We start from the raw sequence: 15,861 nt of genomic DNA, 5'->3' as shown, positions 1-15,861 counted from the left end.
GAAATGGGGTTGTGTTTAATTTGATCCATCTCAATGATGGAGCAGGGAACTGCAGTAGCACAGGGGAACAAACACCTGGAGTAGGTGGTCTCGCTGCCAAGAAAACCATGTCTTGAAAGAAGATGACACAGCTCACAAGAAAGTGATTTTCAGCTTAATATGTGAAGAAGCAGAGGGAATGGGCTCTGGTTATTGGCTGGTTGCCAGCAGAGGCAGGCTGGGCAACCAAAACAAGACATCAGAGAGCAGAAGTCAGGGGCAGGGTCTGGGTCTCCTGAGAGGCTGCACCAAGCTCACCATGAAACAGCCATGTCTCTGTGTTGGTTCAGATACAAGAAAACAATCGGTGACCATTTCAGTATATGGGAGACCCCCAGTGTCACTGCCCGGGACAGGTCCCACTCTGTCAGTGTCCCTCCTCCTTCCGCTAGTGCTTCAGATAGCAACCAGTCCCACCACCCTCACCATCCTGCTTGGCTCTCATGTCACCATTGAAATCCCCCCTACCTCTCCCAGTCTCATCCATGACCTTCCTCCACTGGCTTTTCCCAGTTGATGCGTGCTCTAAGATACAACCATATTTTAGATGTGTTTGTGGGGAGACCGAATTACCATTACTTCTACTACAGGCAGGTGTAGACACACTGCAGTGTTTACAGCCCCATTTCTCGAGGCACCATACAGATGCGTTTGAAGAGACAATCCTTTTCCTGAGCTGGGTATCGATGGAGTAGGCAAAGAAAGACCACCCAAGAAATCTATTATAGTTACTCAGCAGCAGAACAAGGAAAAAAAAAAAAAATGCCAGTCCCAAGCTTGGTGTTCTGCCCAGATAATTTTACCATTCCTGCCTTTTAATACATTTAACTTTCCCTTTAGCTGGCATTTTGTTGAAACAAACTTTATGGTCCATAGCATCAACGGTACTAAAATATGACAATTAATCACAGTCAGCCGCCAAGTTGCCCCTGAGTTCAAGCATTTAAGTCACAATTAGCAGACACAATATTTCAGGATATCAGTTTAGTCGAAACATTGAAACGCTGAACCAAATTTGATCTATGACATTGGCAGAGATGCAACCAGCCCATTATTGTACAGCTGTATTCATCATAATTTATCTAGTCTCCATCAAACACTGCTGTGTTCACCAGGCCATGAAGGAAAGGACTATAAGTGATCCTTGAATCTGCAGTGATGATGGTTCAAGCCTGGTTTGCCTAACAAATTTTACTGTCCTGTTTCACACATGCACAGCCAGTAAAGTTCCTAAGAATAAGCAGCTTAGGGCCAAAAAAAATCAAGTTTTGCAGTAACAGGCTCCAGTAGTGCCAGACCAGCTGTACATTCAGCTCCTAAAGATGCTGCCAAAGCAATAGCAACCAGCTCTGGAGCAAGGTAGGGCTCACCCACAGCTTGCTTACAGGTGAGACACTGCTCTGCTATTTACACCATTCCTCACTAGCAGAGCAAACAGCCACTAAACACCAAAAAGAGGAGAAAAAAAATACCTTTAACTGTCAGGAACCACTCTTTCTCCTTTCACCTCTGTCCCTGCAAGACCGACGCAGCATTTCAGAGAGGGGCTACTAGAGGACAGAGATGATATTTGGAAGATGTTACTGGATGATAGAGTAGCTGTTAAGGGCTCAGACTCCTAAATCAGCTCACCAGCAAATCAGAGCTCCTTCAGAATCAGCTTCAGGTGCAGCTGAAAGACAAGCACAGGTGAAGCAGATGGGGCTGAAACTGCCTATTGAGGTGCACCTCCTGCTTGGGCTGCAATTGCACCTGTCTCCACTAACAGGGGTGCAAGGGGGTCCTCACCTCTGAGCTACACAGCCCTTCTGAGTCCTCCTCATTGCACCTCACAGCTGGCCGAGGCATGAAACTCCCCTCCCCATCCACTTCTGTGGGTTTTATTCAGCATCGCCACCAACTTCACGTGCATTTCGGATCAAGTCATCAGAGAGGAATAAAAGCAATCTGGCACATCTTGCTATAGCACTGGTGTGACCATGTCTATATTAGCCCACACTACCACTGGACTCTTCCAGTCTGAAAGGTACTACCAGAATTATAGATGTTATACTCTTGGCATGGCACCCACAAAAAGAGAGCTATAAACAGAATACTCTCACAAAATAGCATCTCATGAAAAGAAGCATTTCCTCCTCTCCCTGGAGGAAAAAAAGAAAAAAAAACAACTACAACAACAACTACATGGTTGAAAGGAGAGAAACAGAAAGGGAAATGAAAGAAAAAACATAAAAAAAATACTAGGACTGGTTCATTGTCTGGCAGTCACTGATGAGCAACAGGGTAGAAGAAGGAGAGGAAAAATTAATCCCAAAGCATTCAGGAGGATGTGCCCCGTGAGGTTAAAATGTTGCTTACAAATAAGCTGCATGTAAAGGTACATAGCTGCGTTGCATGGAGCAGATCCTGTGAAGCAAATTTATCCCCCATCCTCATGGGCCTCTACACACCTGCTGAGTCTTCCCACTCCTCTGTCCACGAGGTCTGAGCAAGGTCATGGACAAGAGGCAAAGCCAAGACTGCCAGGTCTCTCTTCCTCTTGGGCCCCTATGATTCAGCCCAAAGAGGCAGCACATCATTGCCCCCTGCTTGGTTACCCCATTGGGGCTGGCTGCAACCACTACTGTCATTCTCCATCCACCTGCACCCACCTCCTGAAATGGAAAAGAGATCTTGAAGCCAAGCCGTTCATCCTCCCTAACGGTGCTCTAGATGTTTGCCTCTCGTGCGAGCCTGCACTGACCCTCTTCCACGCTGGGTGAGAAGATGTCTGCAGCCTGAACCCAGACTGCCCAGTATCCATCAACACTGTCTGCCTCTGAGCTGTGCCATTCCCTGCTAGGCACGAGCCATCTGGACTGTGACATCTTCACAGTGCTGATACAAATGTCTCCGAGCTCTCAAAGCTATGGATGCCCTGTCCAAGTCTCTACATGTGACCAAAATTACCTACTTGCCCCACTTGTCTGGATCTAAAAGTCTTGTAAACAGGTTGCAGAGAGCCTATTTTTGGCTTGGCAAATGCATGGTCTTCTCCACAGTGGACTTTCTTAACCGATGGAGCTTAAGATGATTTATGGGTTTCCAAGAGCCAAAGTCAAATCATATCACTGGGTTATTTTTGTATTATTATTAATGAAGCCCATTCAAAGCTCAATTCAAGGGGCATCTGTAAGCAGTTGGTGAAGAGCTGGAACCCCTACTGTAATAAATGAGTCATTTCTCAGTGGAAAACAAAAAACTTACCATGTCAGCAAGATGACTGCACATGGTAGAGCATCGAGAAAAAGATGAAATGGAATTAAGGGAATGGAAATACAAGAGAATCTTAAGAGAAACAGAGAAAGCAAAATACACAGGTGGAAAGAGCTTCAAATGGAATTGTATAAGGAATTGTTCTTATGAAGTTCTTCAAAAGCTCCAGAGCTTCAGAATGAGAGAAAATAATCCAGTTTATAAAACTACTTTTCACCTCTCTCCCCACTGAGCTTGCTTCAGAGACTGAATGGCCAGGTGCAGAAGAGGTGGTGTGGGGATCCTCAAAGGCAAACAGGTCCTGTAGACATACTGATCCACGCGTAGGGTAAACTCACCAAGTCAGGATGTTATTTTCTAGAAAGGACTTGGCTTGGAGCAGACTGCATGGCAGATGAGGCAGGTTTCCATGTGAAGTTCAGTGCACCAGCCTAGTACCGTTGGAGAGACCAAGGATCCAGGTAGGAGCATTCAAAGTACATATGCTAGGGAAAGCAGTCAGGAATATTTTTGTTTTCATGCCGGACTGTCCATAACAAGATTTTGATCCTTAAGAACAAAAATTACTCCTGCACGCAGCAATGTCAGCCTTTCCTAACCCACCTAGCACTCCTGCCTGATGTTTGGCTAGAAAAGTGTGGAGGCCTTAGCTTTGTGTGAGCTAAATCTGAGCTAGGCTACATCAGTGTCCATGCAGTCAGGGGAGGAACTGCTCTACAGGGGTTGTCAAATCAGAGCCAGGCAATCTGTCCGATACACAGTCCTAAGAGTGTCAAGGATGAAGGCAGGCAACCTTCACAGTCAGCAGCCACACACTGTCACTCACAGAAGGAAAGATTTCTTTCCAGGACAGACCAAAGCTTGCTAACTTAGAAGCCAAGGCACAAAGGTTCATCTGCCTCTTGGGCAGAGCTCAGCTGCAGGTAGTTCAGTCCAATTTACAATAACAAGGTGTTAAAACCACCAGTGGCTTCTAGCCTGTTAAAAAATATTCTTGGGCTCACTAAGACCTTCCTCACCCCAAAGAGGAGGTCTCCACTGTGTCCACCTTTGCAGCTGGCTCCTTCCCCTCCAGCTGTCCCCAACCCAGGCGTTTCTACCAGCCCTCCTGCTGTGATGACTATGCATTTGGAAACATGCTCCCTACTTATATTTTCAGGCCAGAGAAACCATTGATATTTTGGTGCTCTTAAACGTATCAGTTCCTTTAATTCACAGTGCTTTTCTCAAGAATATCTCCTGGCAGAAGTTTTTCCAGGTGCTTCTGTATTTGTTCAGAGGTGTTTGCTTTCATCACTTTAAAATGTGTTTCATTAGGAGGGTCCTTGCTCTGGTATGACTAGGAAAGCCTGAGTGATAGACTCACCTTTCACAGCATCATCTTGTATTCATTTCTTTCAGCAGAGGCTTTTTCATAGGGCTGGTTATTTTCATTCCCCTTCCCTGAGCTCTTCTTATTGTTACCCTGTGCTTTCTCCAACAAGGTGATCAGAGTTACACTGGCATCATGGTACAGGTTTCAAATTGACACAATGCTAACTGTGATATTTGCATATCTGTTCTTTATATAATCTACCATCTTGTTCGCTCCGGGGCCCTTTGTTGCCCACTAAGCAGAGCTTTCTCACAGAGATGCCAAAAATGACAACAGAGGCTTTTCCCCTACGTTGTGGCTGCTGCTGTAAAGCCCATCGCTCTCTGTGGGTAGCTCAAATGGCTCCCTCTGGAGCAGGTAGCCCAGCAGATCAGCACCCAGCTCCACAAACACAGTATTTTTAAATTTAACACCCCAGCTCTTTTGCAATGATCATGAATGTAATCTTTCACAATTACCTCAGAGTGGCACTTCTCCCATTGAAATGATTAATCTTGTGCAGGGACTGCCAGGAACACATCAAAGGAGGGAAAAAAGGAGGGATAAAAGAAGAGAGAGATAACTAAAAGGAAAGAGAATACAAAGGAACTTCTGCATCATCATCTTTGTCTTCCTGCTCCCTTATTTTTCCTCTCAGGATTATAAATATGGCCCAAAACATGCAAGTTGTTTACAGAAAATGCTGAAATAGTTTGCAACAGCAAAGGTGATGAATGGGTCCCAGGAAGGTGGAGCATAGGAGTGAAGGACCCTTCAGGGCCAACGAGCTATGTTTCATGCTACCTTCCACATCACACTGGTTTGGCTTCTTGCTCCCCCTTTCTCATTTCCCACTGTAGAGTGATGATTGAATATGAATGATTTCTTCATATTTCTAGTTTCAGTATAGCCATGTCCAGCCTCTACCCACCTGTCCTTGCATCACTATTGTCACTTCAGAAGCTCTTTTCCTTCTTTTTCCATCCCTGTCAATGATCTCTACAACTACCTGAAACTACCTGAAAGGAGGTTGTAGTGAGGTGGGTGTTGGTCTCTTCTCCCATGTAGTTAGTGGTAGGACGAGAGGAAATGGGCTCAAGCTGCACCAGGGGAGGTTTAGGTTGGAAATTAGGAAAAATTTCTTTATGGAAAGGGTGGTCAAGCATTGGAACAGGCTGCCCAGAGACGTGGTGGAGTCACCATCCCTGGAAGTGTTAAAAAAACGGGTAGATGTGGCACTCTGGGACATGGTTTAGTCTCGTCTACCCTTGACTGGTTTAGTGTGGACTTGGTAGTGTAGGTTAATGGTTGGACTGGATGATCTTAAAGGTCTTTTCCAACCTAAACGATTCTATGATTCTATGATTCTATCTCTAAACCACTTGGACCAACAGTCCATAGTTAAGACCAGGGCTCTTCTTACAGACAACCACTCACCTCCATCCTCACACCTGGAGTAGAAAACACTGTGGATGTTGCTGCGTCAATGATTGTGCAGGTTTCGTGCTCCGCACTAGCAGGCTGGTCATGCTCTGTGGACCAGCATTTTGAAAGCTTTTCCCTAGACAACAGCACTCAAACATCACACCCTCTCTCAAACGCTTGCCATTCCAAAGCAAACTTTTTTGGCCACTTTGCAGACAATCCATTCTCCTTTCCTGCAGCCTTCCTAGCTGACATGCTCTACATATGTTCAGTTTAATGTCATCTCCTTCTGAGCATCAGTACTTTAGTCATGATAAGGACTCACCATACCATTTACAAGGGCATTTATGCTCCCTCTCCTGGAAGTACAGCATGGGAACACCAGTGTCCTTTTTATGGCTGCATCATACCAATGGCCTGGCCAGATACTGCCATTAACCTAGACACTCCCGTACCTCTTTCTGCGCCATAGAATTTGGGTTTTGAGAAGGCTGGTCCTTGTCCATGGAGAGAACTGCTGAACAAATCTTTATCCCACCTGTGCTCTTTGATCCCCTTATCTAATACCAAAGACTTGTCTTCACAACGTAGCTGTGATTTAAACAATAGGTATCAGAACACACTCGCTGTACAAGTTTCTTACGTATTGGCACATGGGCAATCTTCCATGCTTCTCAGTGAGGTGCCCAGGTAAACTTTTCAAGAACAAAGAGGTGTAGCAACAAATAAATCAGGTGCACAAGTACCAGAGTGAAGGGAGGTGAAGAGCGTTGTGGCTCCTTGCTAGCATGACCTGTTGTGACAGATGTACTTCATATCCCATGACATGATTGCACACCTGGACAGTCCCTGAAAATTGACGGTATGGACAGATCCAGCCCTGCCTAAATCTGACTGTCTTCGTGCAGCTGTCCTGGCAGGAACAAGCACCTACCTAGAAGGCAAGATGGCAGCACGGGATTGATGAGGAACAGAAATTTTAATGCCAAACTGGTCTGAAGCCAGCATGAATTACAGAGGAATGCAAAGTCCTTATCCAAGACAGGAGGGAGACCACTGATGCAGACTCTTGCAGAGAAGAGAAAGGTGAACTCTTCCAAAAATGTGTGAAAATCCACCACAAACAGTGGCCATCCAGTTATCCTACAGTGCCTGCTTCTATGTGCCATTTGCTGCAAGGTTCCTTCTTGCTGTGCTAGACTTGTAGGTTTGCACAAAGATAGCCATGCCCTCACGAACTTGGTGTTTGGAACATTACCAAGTCCCCTGCGCTGGTTCAGGGTGCTTTGGCAAAGAATGTGGTAGGCTCTTCCCAGTCCCTCACACTCAGGAAATGAGCTGAAATAGAGGAGCTCCTGGAACTCATGTTTTCTCGGGAGCTTGGCACAGGCAGATTTGCAGTACTTCAGCCAACGGGCCCTGGAGGGATGGATTACTTCAGGTGAGATAACCTGCAAGGATGTGACCACAATCCTTACTAGCTAACTGTGGGAAACAGCTTTTCTGGTCACCAATGTGATTTCACTGTGAGGCCAGGACATGTGCAGAACACATCAGGAATGAACAGAACACGAAGCCCTAATGTTATCTGGGCCTCGGCAAAGTGGGATTGTCTGATGGGTTTGCTGAACGCGCTGCCTTCATCAAAGAGAGGAAAAAGGGCCCCGTTTGTCTAGTTCTGGTCCAGTCTAGTGGTGGACTCATCCCCCAAACCACTGAAGTCAAAGGAAACATTTTCTATAACATCAATTCTTTGGTCTCCTTTGGTCCCTGTATGGAGAGCTTATTTAATCATAGAATGCTTTGGGTTGGAAGGGACCTTTAGAGATCGTCTAGCCCCACGCCCCTGCAGTGAGCAGCATGAAGGCCCTGAAGTCTGTAAAACTGATCATAATGAAGCACTGCAATGTGTAAAACACCCAGAGAAAGGGACAAGCCTTTTAATATCTCATTTATATCTTCCAGAGGTGTGGAGATAACCAAATGAAAGACAAGCCAAGAAATTTACTGAACATGTTTTTGCAAGTGCCACTTTCAGAGAGGATGGGTCTAGGGAGTAAAACCAAGTCTGAAGCAGAAGCACAACTTTCATATTAACTGTGATGGGCAAGAGTGGTAGGATTTTTTTTCTTTTCTTTTGACACAGCTTGAAGATGAGTCACTCCACTTCTAGACCAGGCAATGAGTACTGAAGAACAATCAGGCTTTACCAAAAGAGACAATTCAAGTGTCCCTATAGACAAAGATCTTAAAATACCTAAACTCTACTGGGTGTGCTCCACAATCAGGCTGCAAACACAAAACTGAAGTGCAGGGTTGCGGTGGGAACAGAGAGCGGAGAAGAGCGGCTACGCTTTCAAACAGCAACTTTCTGAAACAAATGCTGCTGCCAGCCTGGGTTTGCAGCAGTGACCTCGTAGCTGACCCTGCTTTGAGCAGGAGACTGAGCTAGAGGCCTCCTGAGGTCTCTTCCCAACTTGTATTATCCTGTGATCCCCCAGCCACTCACCTCCTGCCATCTGGGTTGCGTACTTAGCTCAAGTTTCCCTGGGATAAAGTGTTGGCAGACTTTGGTTAAAGCCCTCCAAGAACAGCTATCCATCTTACAAATCCAGACCACTATTTCACATGCTTTGCAGGCTCAAACAAAGCACAGCACACATTAGGGGTGAGCCCTGGGATGATATAACGAAGTCTGAAGAACAGAAATTATTTAATAGATGTGTGGGTGTTAAAAGCCAAAAAGAACCATCATGGCCATTGAGTGTGACCTCCTGAACCATGGGCCAAAGCATTTTAGCAAACACTTCTTTGCAATGATCACTTTGCTTATAAATACAGAAGCATTGCAAACACCTTCAGAAGTTGAGATACTTTAAGATCTTAATCCCTTAAGAGGATGCCAGTGTGGGAAAGAGGCACTGAAAGCCTTTTGCAGACCCAGGTGCTTGCTTATTAACCACAAAAGGAAAAAGGAGGTCCCAACTATGATTTAGGACCTCAAAGAAAAGCCTTTCTTCCCCAGCCATCCCTGTTCTCTCCACAGGGCTCACAACCTGCGATTAAGGCTGGGTCTGGAGTTCACATCAAACTGAAAAGGGCTGTAAGACTGACCCAGACTGAAATAACTTCTTAAATCTCTTGGTGATGAAAAGTGACACAACATACCCTTTATGTCACAGGCTCAGGAGGAATTTGAAAACACTTCTAATGTTTTGCCAGTCGAATAAATATATTAATAGCTGAACACAAACAGACAGACTGATCACACTGGTCTGGCAGCACAGACCTCCTCAACAGCAGTAGAGCACAGAAATGCAGATGCTGGTCACTTTGGTCAGACAGGCAGCTTGACAGACAGACAGACAGACTTACAAAGGAGGAAGCTAGTTGATGGACATATCCTTCTCTGTCAAAATTCACACACACACCTTTTATTTTTAATTCAGTAACATTAAAAATGGGACTCAGCTCCAGATACACATACATTTTGTCATCCAGGCACAGGAGTTAGCTGGTTGTTTAAGCTAAGTCTCAATGGAGACCTGAGGGCCAAGTTAACAACCAGCTGATGCCAGTTTGGATGTCCCAGGCTGCCCTCCCTGGCCTCCATCTGCTCTCCTTTAGCCCATGAGTCTTCCATAGACGCTGTATCATATTCACAAGCCCCATGTGGAATTTTTGGCTACTTGGCATCTCCATGTGGGAAGTTGAATCCCACTCCTACATTTGGCAAAAGCTGGATTTAGATGCCTGAATCTGGAGCTGAGCAAAGCCATTCTCTTCGCCTTCTGTGCCAACAACTGTTGACACCATCAGATATCTCTTCCCCTTCTGCTCCATCTTACCACCTCCTGAAATCCCATCTAAGGAATCATTTGCTAGTTTGTAATGTTTCTAAAAAGTTTTCAGGCTCTTTAGGGGGGAAAAAATTACTAGATAAATTGGTAATAACCAGGATACCAAATATCCTTATTCCTGATGAGCAGGATTTAAGCTGTCCCATCTGTGGAAGTAGTGGTTCAAATCTAGGTCTGCTGCTTCAATATTTTGCATGAGAGGGCTTTGCCAGGCCATAAGAAAAAGAGAAAAGGAACGGTTTGATGCAAATAGTAGGTGAACCAGAGGTCATCGATGGCTCAAATGAGTCATCAGATTTTGTAGCCTTCTGCCCTTGAGGGGCCTTTTGCTACCTGGGATAATTGGCATTTATTAGCTGTTCTTTAGTGCTGCATCTGTGGAGAACACAATTTTCAAATCCTAAGGCTGGATTCACTTCTCGAATCAGAAAAAAAGACACATAAACCAAATAAGTGAACAGGATAAAAATATTCACAAATCAAATGCCAACAAGCTGCTAATCTCACCCGCTCTTCAGTCACCTGGTTCATTCAGCGAAGTCAAACAATGCTCTCACTGGAAAGGGTCCAGGCTGCATGTTCTTTGCAAAATCTCTACAAACCTGAACTCTCAGGGTACATAGTGTCGGCTATTTCTGCAGCCACATGGGAACAGGGTGTTTTATAGGCCTGAAAGGAGCCAGAAACTTGGGTGTGCTTTTCACATGGGCTCATGGCCAAGAAAAGCCTGCCCTGCATCACCTTTCCCTTCCCAGGAAGCTTCTGGCTAACCATCCTCTTCATCTGTGACAGGTTGATTTGGGGTAATTACTGGGAGAGGAGAAAATCTTTTAAACTTGCAATGCTTTCTTTGTGCAGAAGGATGCATGTGGGCTAGCACTTTCTCCTGTTAGAGTGCAGGCACAGAAGCAGGTTAAAAAGCAGTAAAGTGCAGCTCTCCACATGGAAACCATCTCTTGCCACCAGGTAACCCTCCAACCTGAGGGTTTGGAGTCGACTGAAGAGGTTTGGTCAGGAAAGTAACTTTTCCATTTCTTCCATGTTCAGATCCTCTCTGGAAACTTTGCCCAGGTTGCTTAATGGCTTCAAAGACAGGAAACTGCTGCAAGGGTTAGAAGGGTCCTCAAACCTCCAGCTCTTTAACGCTATAAAAAATTGTTTCCTTGCTCCTGCCCTTGCCAAAAGGAACTCTTCAAAAGGATTTTATGGCTAAACCCATCTCCAGAGTATGCAATGTAGTTCACCTAATTTAAGTTTCTGAGCTCTTAGGTTGCAGGCAAGTCAGGTTTTCAAGCTTTTCTCCACAGCCCTGGGGTAAGAGCTACCAGAGTGCCGCTCCCAATTAAGATATGGTCATTGCAACAGGCTGGCAACCTCACAGGGACACTTGCCTCCTGCAGCTGGGTGTCTAAGGAGCAGAGTTCAATGACAAGGCATGCAAAAAGAACTTGAGAGACTGCAGTACGGCTACTGTTCCAAACTTTAGGCTGACTTCCTCTAATCCAAACCATCTTCAAGCTTCTGCATGAGTGACATTCAGGTGATCCTTATAGTCAAGAGAAGTGAAACCAAGCCCAGTTCATTACAACTATCCTCTGAAAAAAAAATAGTTTCAAGCTGTAAATCCCAGCACACAGACTCTAACAACATAAAAACAATCTATCCAGGAGAAGATGTTCCCCCCATTCTGCTAGCATTATTCACACATTAAATCAGAACTGACAACGCAATCTTTTCAGCTGAGCTGTTCTCATTCTTCTTTTTTTATCGTGATGAAATAATTCCCCTTTTTAACAACTTCCAAATGTTCGTACTGATGCATTATTGAAGTGACAATGCAGTTTTCCGAGAGAATGATGTGCTTGATTTTTTTCAAAGCAGTAAATAGACAGGATGTTAATGAATTGAAGAAGTATTAAAAGTTTGTTTTGCAAAAGGAAATGTTTTTAACTATATAAACCGTTGCAACAAATATTGATTGCATTTCCACCACAACAAGGCAGGCGGTGGCTGATTTATGACCGCAACCCACCTTAACTATCTAACCAGATTTAATATAGTTGCCATCCCATGACACAATGATGTATATTTTTGTGGCAATCTAGAAAATAATTTGCAAGAAGTAACAGTTCGTTCTTCAGCCATCAGCCATAAAGCTGTCAGGGGAGGGTCTCCAGCGCTGTCTGTGGGACAGTGATGTAGCGAGGAGGACTGCAAAACCTCATGGAGTGGGGGGAGAACGGGGGGATCTCAAATTTATGGATATGAGCATTTTCAAGAGACTGTGTTGTTACTGGTTTTATTTTAAACCATAAACCAAAGGTAACAAAGTCTCCATAAGAATACGCAGTGTTTACCAAACCTCACTTTTCACTGTCTGAAAATAAAACTCAAATGGGGCCTTACTGTGTAAGTTGACAATGCAGTATTTAGTTGTCTGGAGATAGCTGGGAAACAGCTTTCCCTCTGGGAATCCTGAGGTGAAGTTTAAGGAGAGAAGAGGAAGGTAGAAGGAAAGTTCCTGTCCACTTCTTTTCCTTCTTCACATGAAACATTCTGGTTTTAGCTAAAGCTGAGCAAAAAAATCTAATAACAAATACTGAAGTCCTTGGGAAAACACTATCTCTTCCAGCCTGAAATGCTTTACAAGGTTTCTCTGAGCATTTTTGCCTGGAGAGGATCTGGGGGCTCCCAAAAACTGATGGAGAAAGAAACAGCACTTACATCGTACCGAGCTGCCACCCTGTGTCACCCAACGCAGAACTACCTCAGCAGGAGGGACTCGGGTACTTGGGTGGAGGTGGCTGACACACAAAGCCTGGGGGCCCCTTGCTTCATGGGTGACAGCAGAGGTGGGGCACCAGCGTTGCCAAAGTGCTTCATGGGGCTGGTTCTGGAAAGGCTGTCCACAGCAGCTCCTCAGGAGGGTCTGCTAGAGAGGATCTTGCCAGGGAAACAGAGCCAAAGGGATAAGGGTAAGGCAACAGCATGACTTAAGCGCCTTAAGGAAGAACACCCATGTTCACAGGCTGCTGAGACACAAAAAGTTGAGCAGGAGATGCCTTGAGATACACACACACAGCTTTGCAGATCCAGCCACCACCTTCACTCTTGGGCTGGCAGGGTTGTAAAGAAGCTCCCGCTGCATGAGAGGCCTGTTTTCTACCCCGTCCTCGTTAAGTGCCTCACACAAGAGAATCTCTACCTATTTAGCACAAGCAGAGCTAAGAAATACCTTGACAAGCATTTTTTTTTCTGTGCTCCAATATAGACTGCGTTAAATAGGTGAGCAGTAAACACAGACAACTCCCCTTCCCCTCCACCGCTGCCCTGTTGCCGTTCCCTATTCTGTCTCTGAGGCTCTCCACCCCCATTTCACGAGGGTTTGGGGGTTTCTTTCCAATTTTTGCACACTGTTATATCACACCCATTTGGGTACACTGGCTTCTCCACCAAATCTCAAAGTAAATCTGGCCCACAGGAGCACTAATACATCCAGAGATGCTCCAAGTAGACTTCAAGGTGGAAAGCAAAGAGGACAGGAGGACTGCAGGTGCCCACTTCAGGCTGAGTGACTGGCAGTGCAGCAGGTCTCCCTAGGGAAAAATCTATGTTTGCAGCCTCTAAGGATGCCTTATTTGCCAGGAGAAAAAAAAAAAAAAAAAAAGATCACACAAAACCAACAACAACAAACCCTAAAGTTAACCACAGAACACAGCCCCTGCTGGAAACAAGCTGAGCATATTTTCTTTAGTTGACTAATTCTTGTTTATTTTTTGAAGGCTGCTGCTATAAAATTCACAATCCAATTACAATTTCCAGTCTGAAAGAATGGCTTCTAATTATACTGTTTTCCATCATTGCTAGAATCATTGCAAGAAAGAGTGGATTAATGCTGTATGATTTCACTCCCTGTACAAGAATCGGATCTCAGCGTTCTCAAATGATTTATAAAAGACACGTTAAATAAACTATTAACAGTCTTTTTGCAACAGAAATGGGCTGTACCATAAACAGGACAAATTGAAAAATACAGATTTGCTGCTGTGTTGCAATGCATCAGAAATGAGGATCACACAGCGCATGCTGAGTATAAACGGTATAAACTTGAAATTGGAAGGAAAACTCGGGCGACACTTGAAATGTGGGACGGGGCTTCAGGAGAGTTGGCTTGGCGTCTGGCAGAAACCTTCAGCATGACTTTGGGTAAGTCACTTGGCCAAGGGGAGGAGCAGCGCGTCTCCAGGTAAAGCCAACCTAGTTGTCCTCCCGGTGTAGCCGTCTCCACGTAGGTGCGAATGTGTGCGCCTTGCCTGGCTAATCTAATCAGTAGAGATCAATGATCAAATGTGGATCAGCGATCAAACATGTCTGCGTGACTGTTGCAGAGGTTCTGCCGTCCTTGCCTTGTTACTTACGTGTGTTCCGCAAGCACCCAATTCCACCATGGGTCTAAACTTTGGGAGGTGGATATGGATCTTGCCCCAGATTCCACGTTTCAGGGCAGGGCTGAATCAGAGTCTAGGCTGAAGCTTTGGCTGGATTTACTCCCAATTCGTCTATGCTGTAGGAAAGAAAAAAAAATTTAGTGCTTGTCTTGAACAAACATAACAGTTGCCTGCAGAAAGATAAATAAAATATATCCAGTTAAATGACTGAAATGATTGGAGACTAAATCTCCCGCCTATTGCCTCTCCTCCTTGCAGCTAGAGCTAGTTAACAGCAAGGCTTGCAGTCTGAAAGCAGAAGAAAGGAGAGGACGACCTTGAGCAAGACACAGTCCCCCAGGCTGTGAATCCTTCAGAGACACTTTCACACGCAGGTGCCTGCACGCTTGCGTCTCCACGTACGCAGCAGCTGTTTTCAAACGCAGCCCCTGGCCCGCAAGACCCCTTGCAGCCTCTTCCGCGCAAGGCCCGACACCAAAGACCCCGAACCAAATGGGTCTCATCCTACAGCTCGCGCTCCGAGAAGCGGGACTGGTCCAACCCCTAAAGGCACTGCTCGCCCAGCGCCCCGGGCACCTATAGAGCCCGGCGGACATCGCGGCGTGGAAGACGCTTTTCTTCCTAGGAGCTCAGTCTCCTCCGGCTTCTCTCTAGGGAGTCAGCAGTTAGTAACTATTTCAGAGTTTCTTTTATTATGCACTGGTTGGGTTTGGTTGGGTTCCCCCCCCCCCTTTTTGCTGTTGTGAATAAAAAAAAATTCCTTTTAGGTCTGACAATTTATTTCTCTCCTCCCTAACAGCCCTACTTCTTCTCCCCGTCTTCTGCCCTTCAGCCTTGGGCAACCGAATAAAAGCAAAAAAAGAAAAGTCAGAATTGCTAAGCCCTTGCAGAAACAGTCTAAGCCATTTCTTGTCCGTTTCTAAATGAAGATGGGTATTTCTCTAAGGCAGGTCCCATTTGGCTGCCAAAGCCACACAGTTCAGACAACATTACTCATACCAGCTTGAAAAACAGGAAGAAATTTCAACATCACGGGCGTACTGGGAACACAGGGAGGAAAACCAGCTAGGTTCTTTACCACCTCTCTCCAACTCACACGAAAGGATATGATCATAAATCGATATAACATCCAGAAAGAATAAAGCAGCAGTGTTTTGTTTTCATCTTCTATTTCTCCAGCACATTTTGAGGCCCTGAGTTCAGAGCAGGAACGAAAACCACTTTTTAGTGACAAAACCTGCCACCTAGAGAGCAAAATCACAAATGAAAAGAAATAGGTTTGGAGGCTGTTATTTTTTTTTTTAAACCAACTATCTCGTAACATTACAGATGTGCTGAAAACTATAAATTTGCCGTGCTTTTACAGCAACAAAACAGATTTTAAGAGACCCTTAATTATGTATCTGCACAGCACAGACATCGTTATAGGCTATTGCGCCTACTCGCAACACAAACACTGCTGTGTGTGGTTTAGTGATTA

The sequence above is a fragment of the Pelecanus crispus genome, chromosome 4 (genome assembly GCF_030463565.1).
Source record: "Pelecanus crispus isolate bPelCri1 chromosome 4, bPelCri1.pri, whole genome shotgun sequence".
Lineage (NCBI taxonomy): Eukaryota > Metazoa > Chordata > Aves > Pelecaniformes > Pelecanidae > Pelecanus > Pelecanus crispus.
This window is presented reverse-complemented; position numbering follows the sequence as displayed.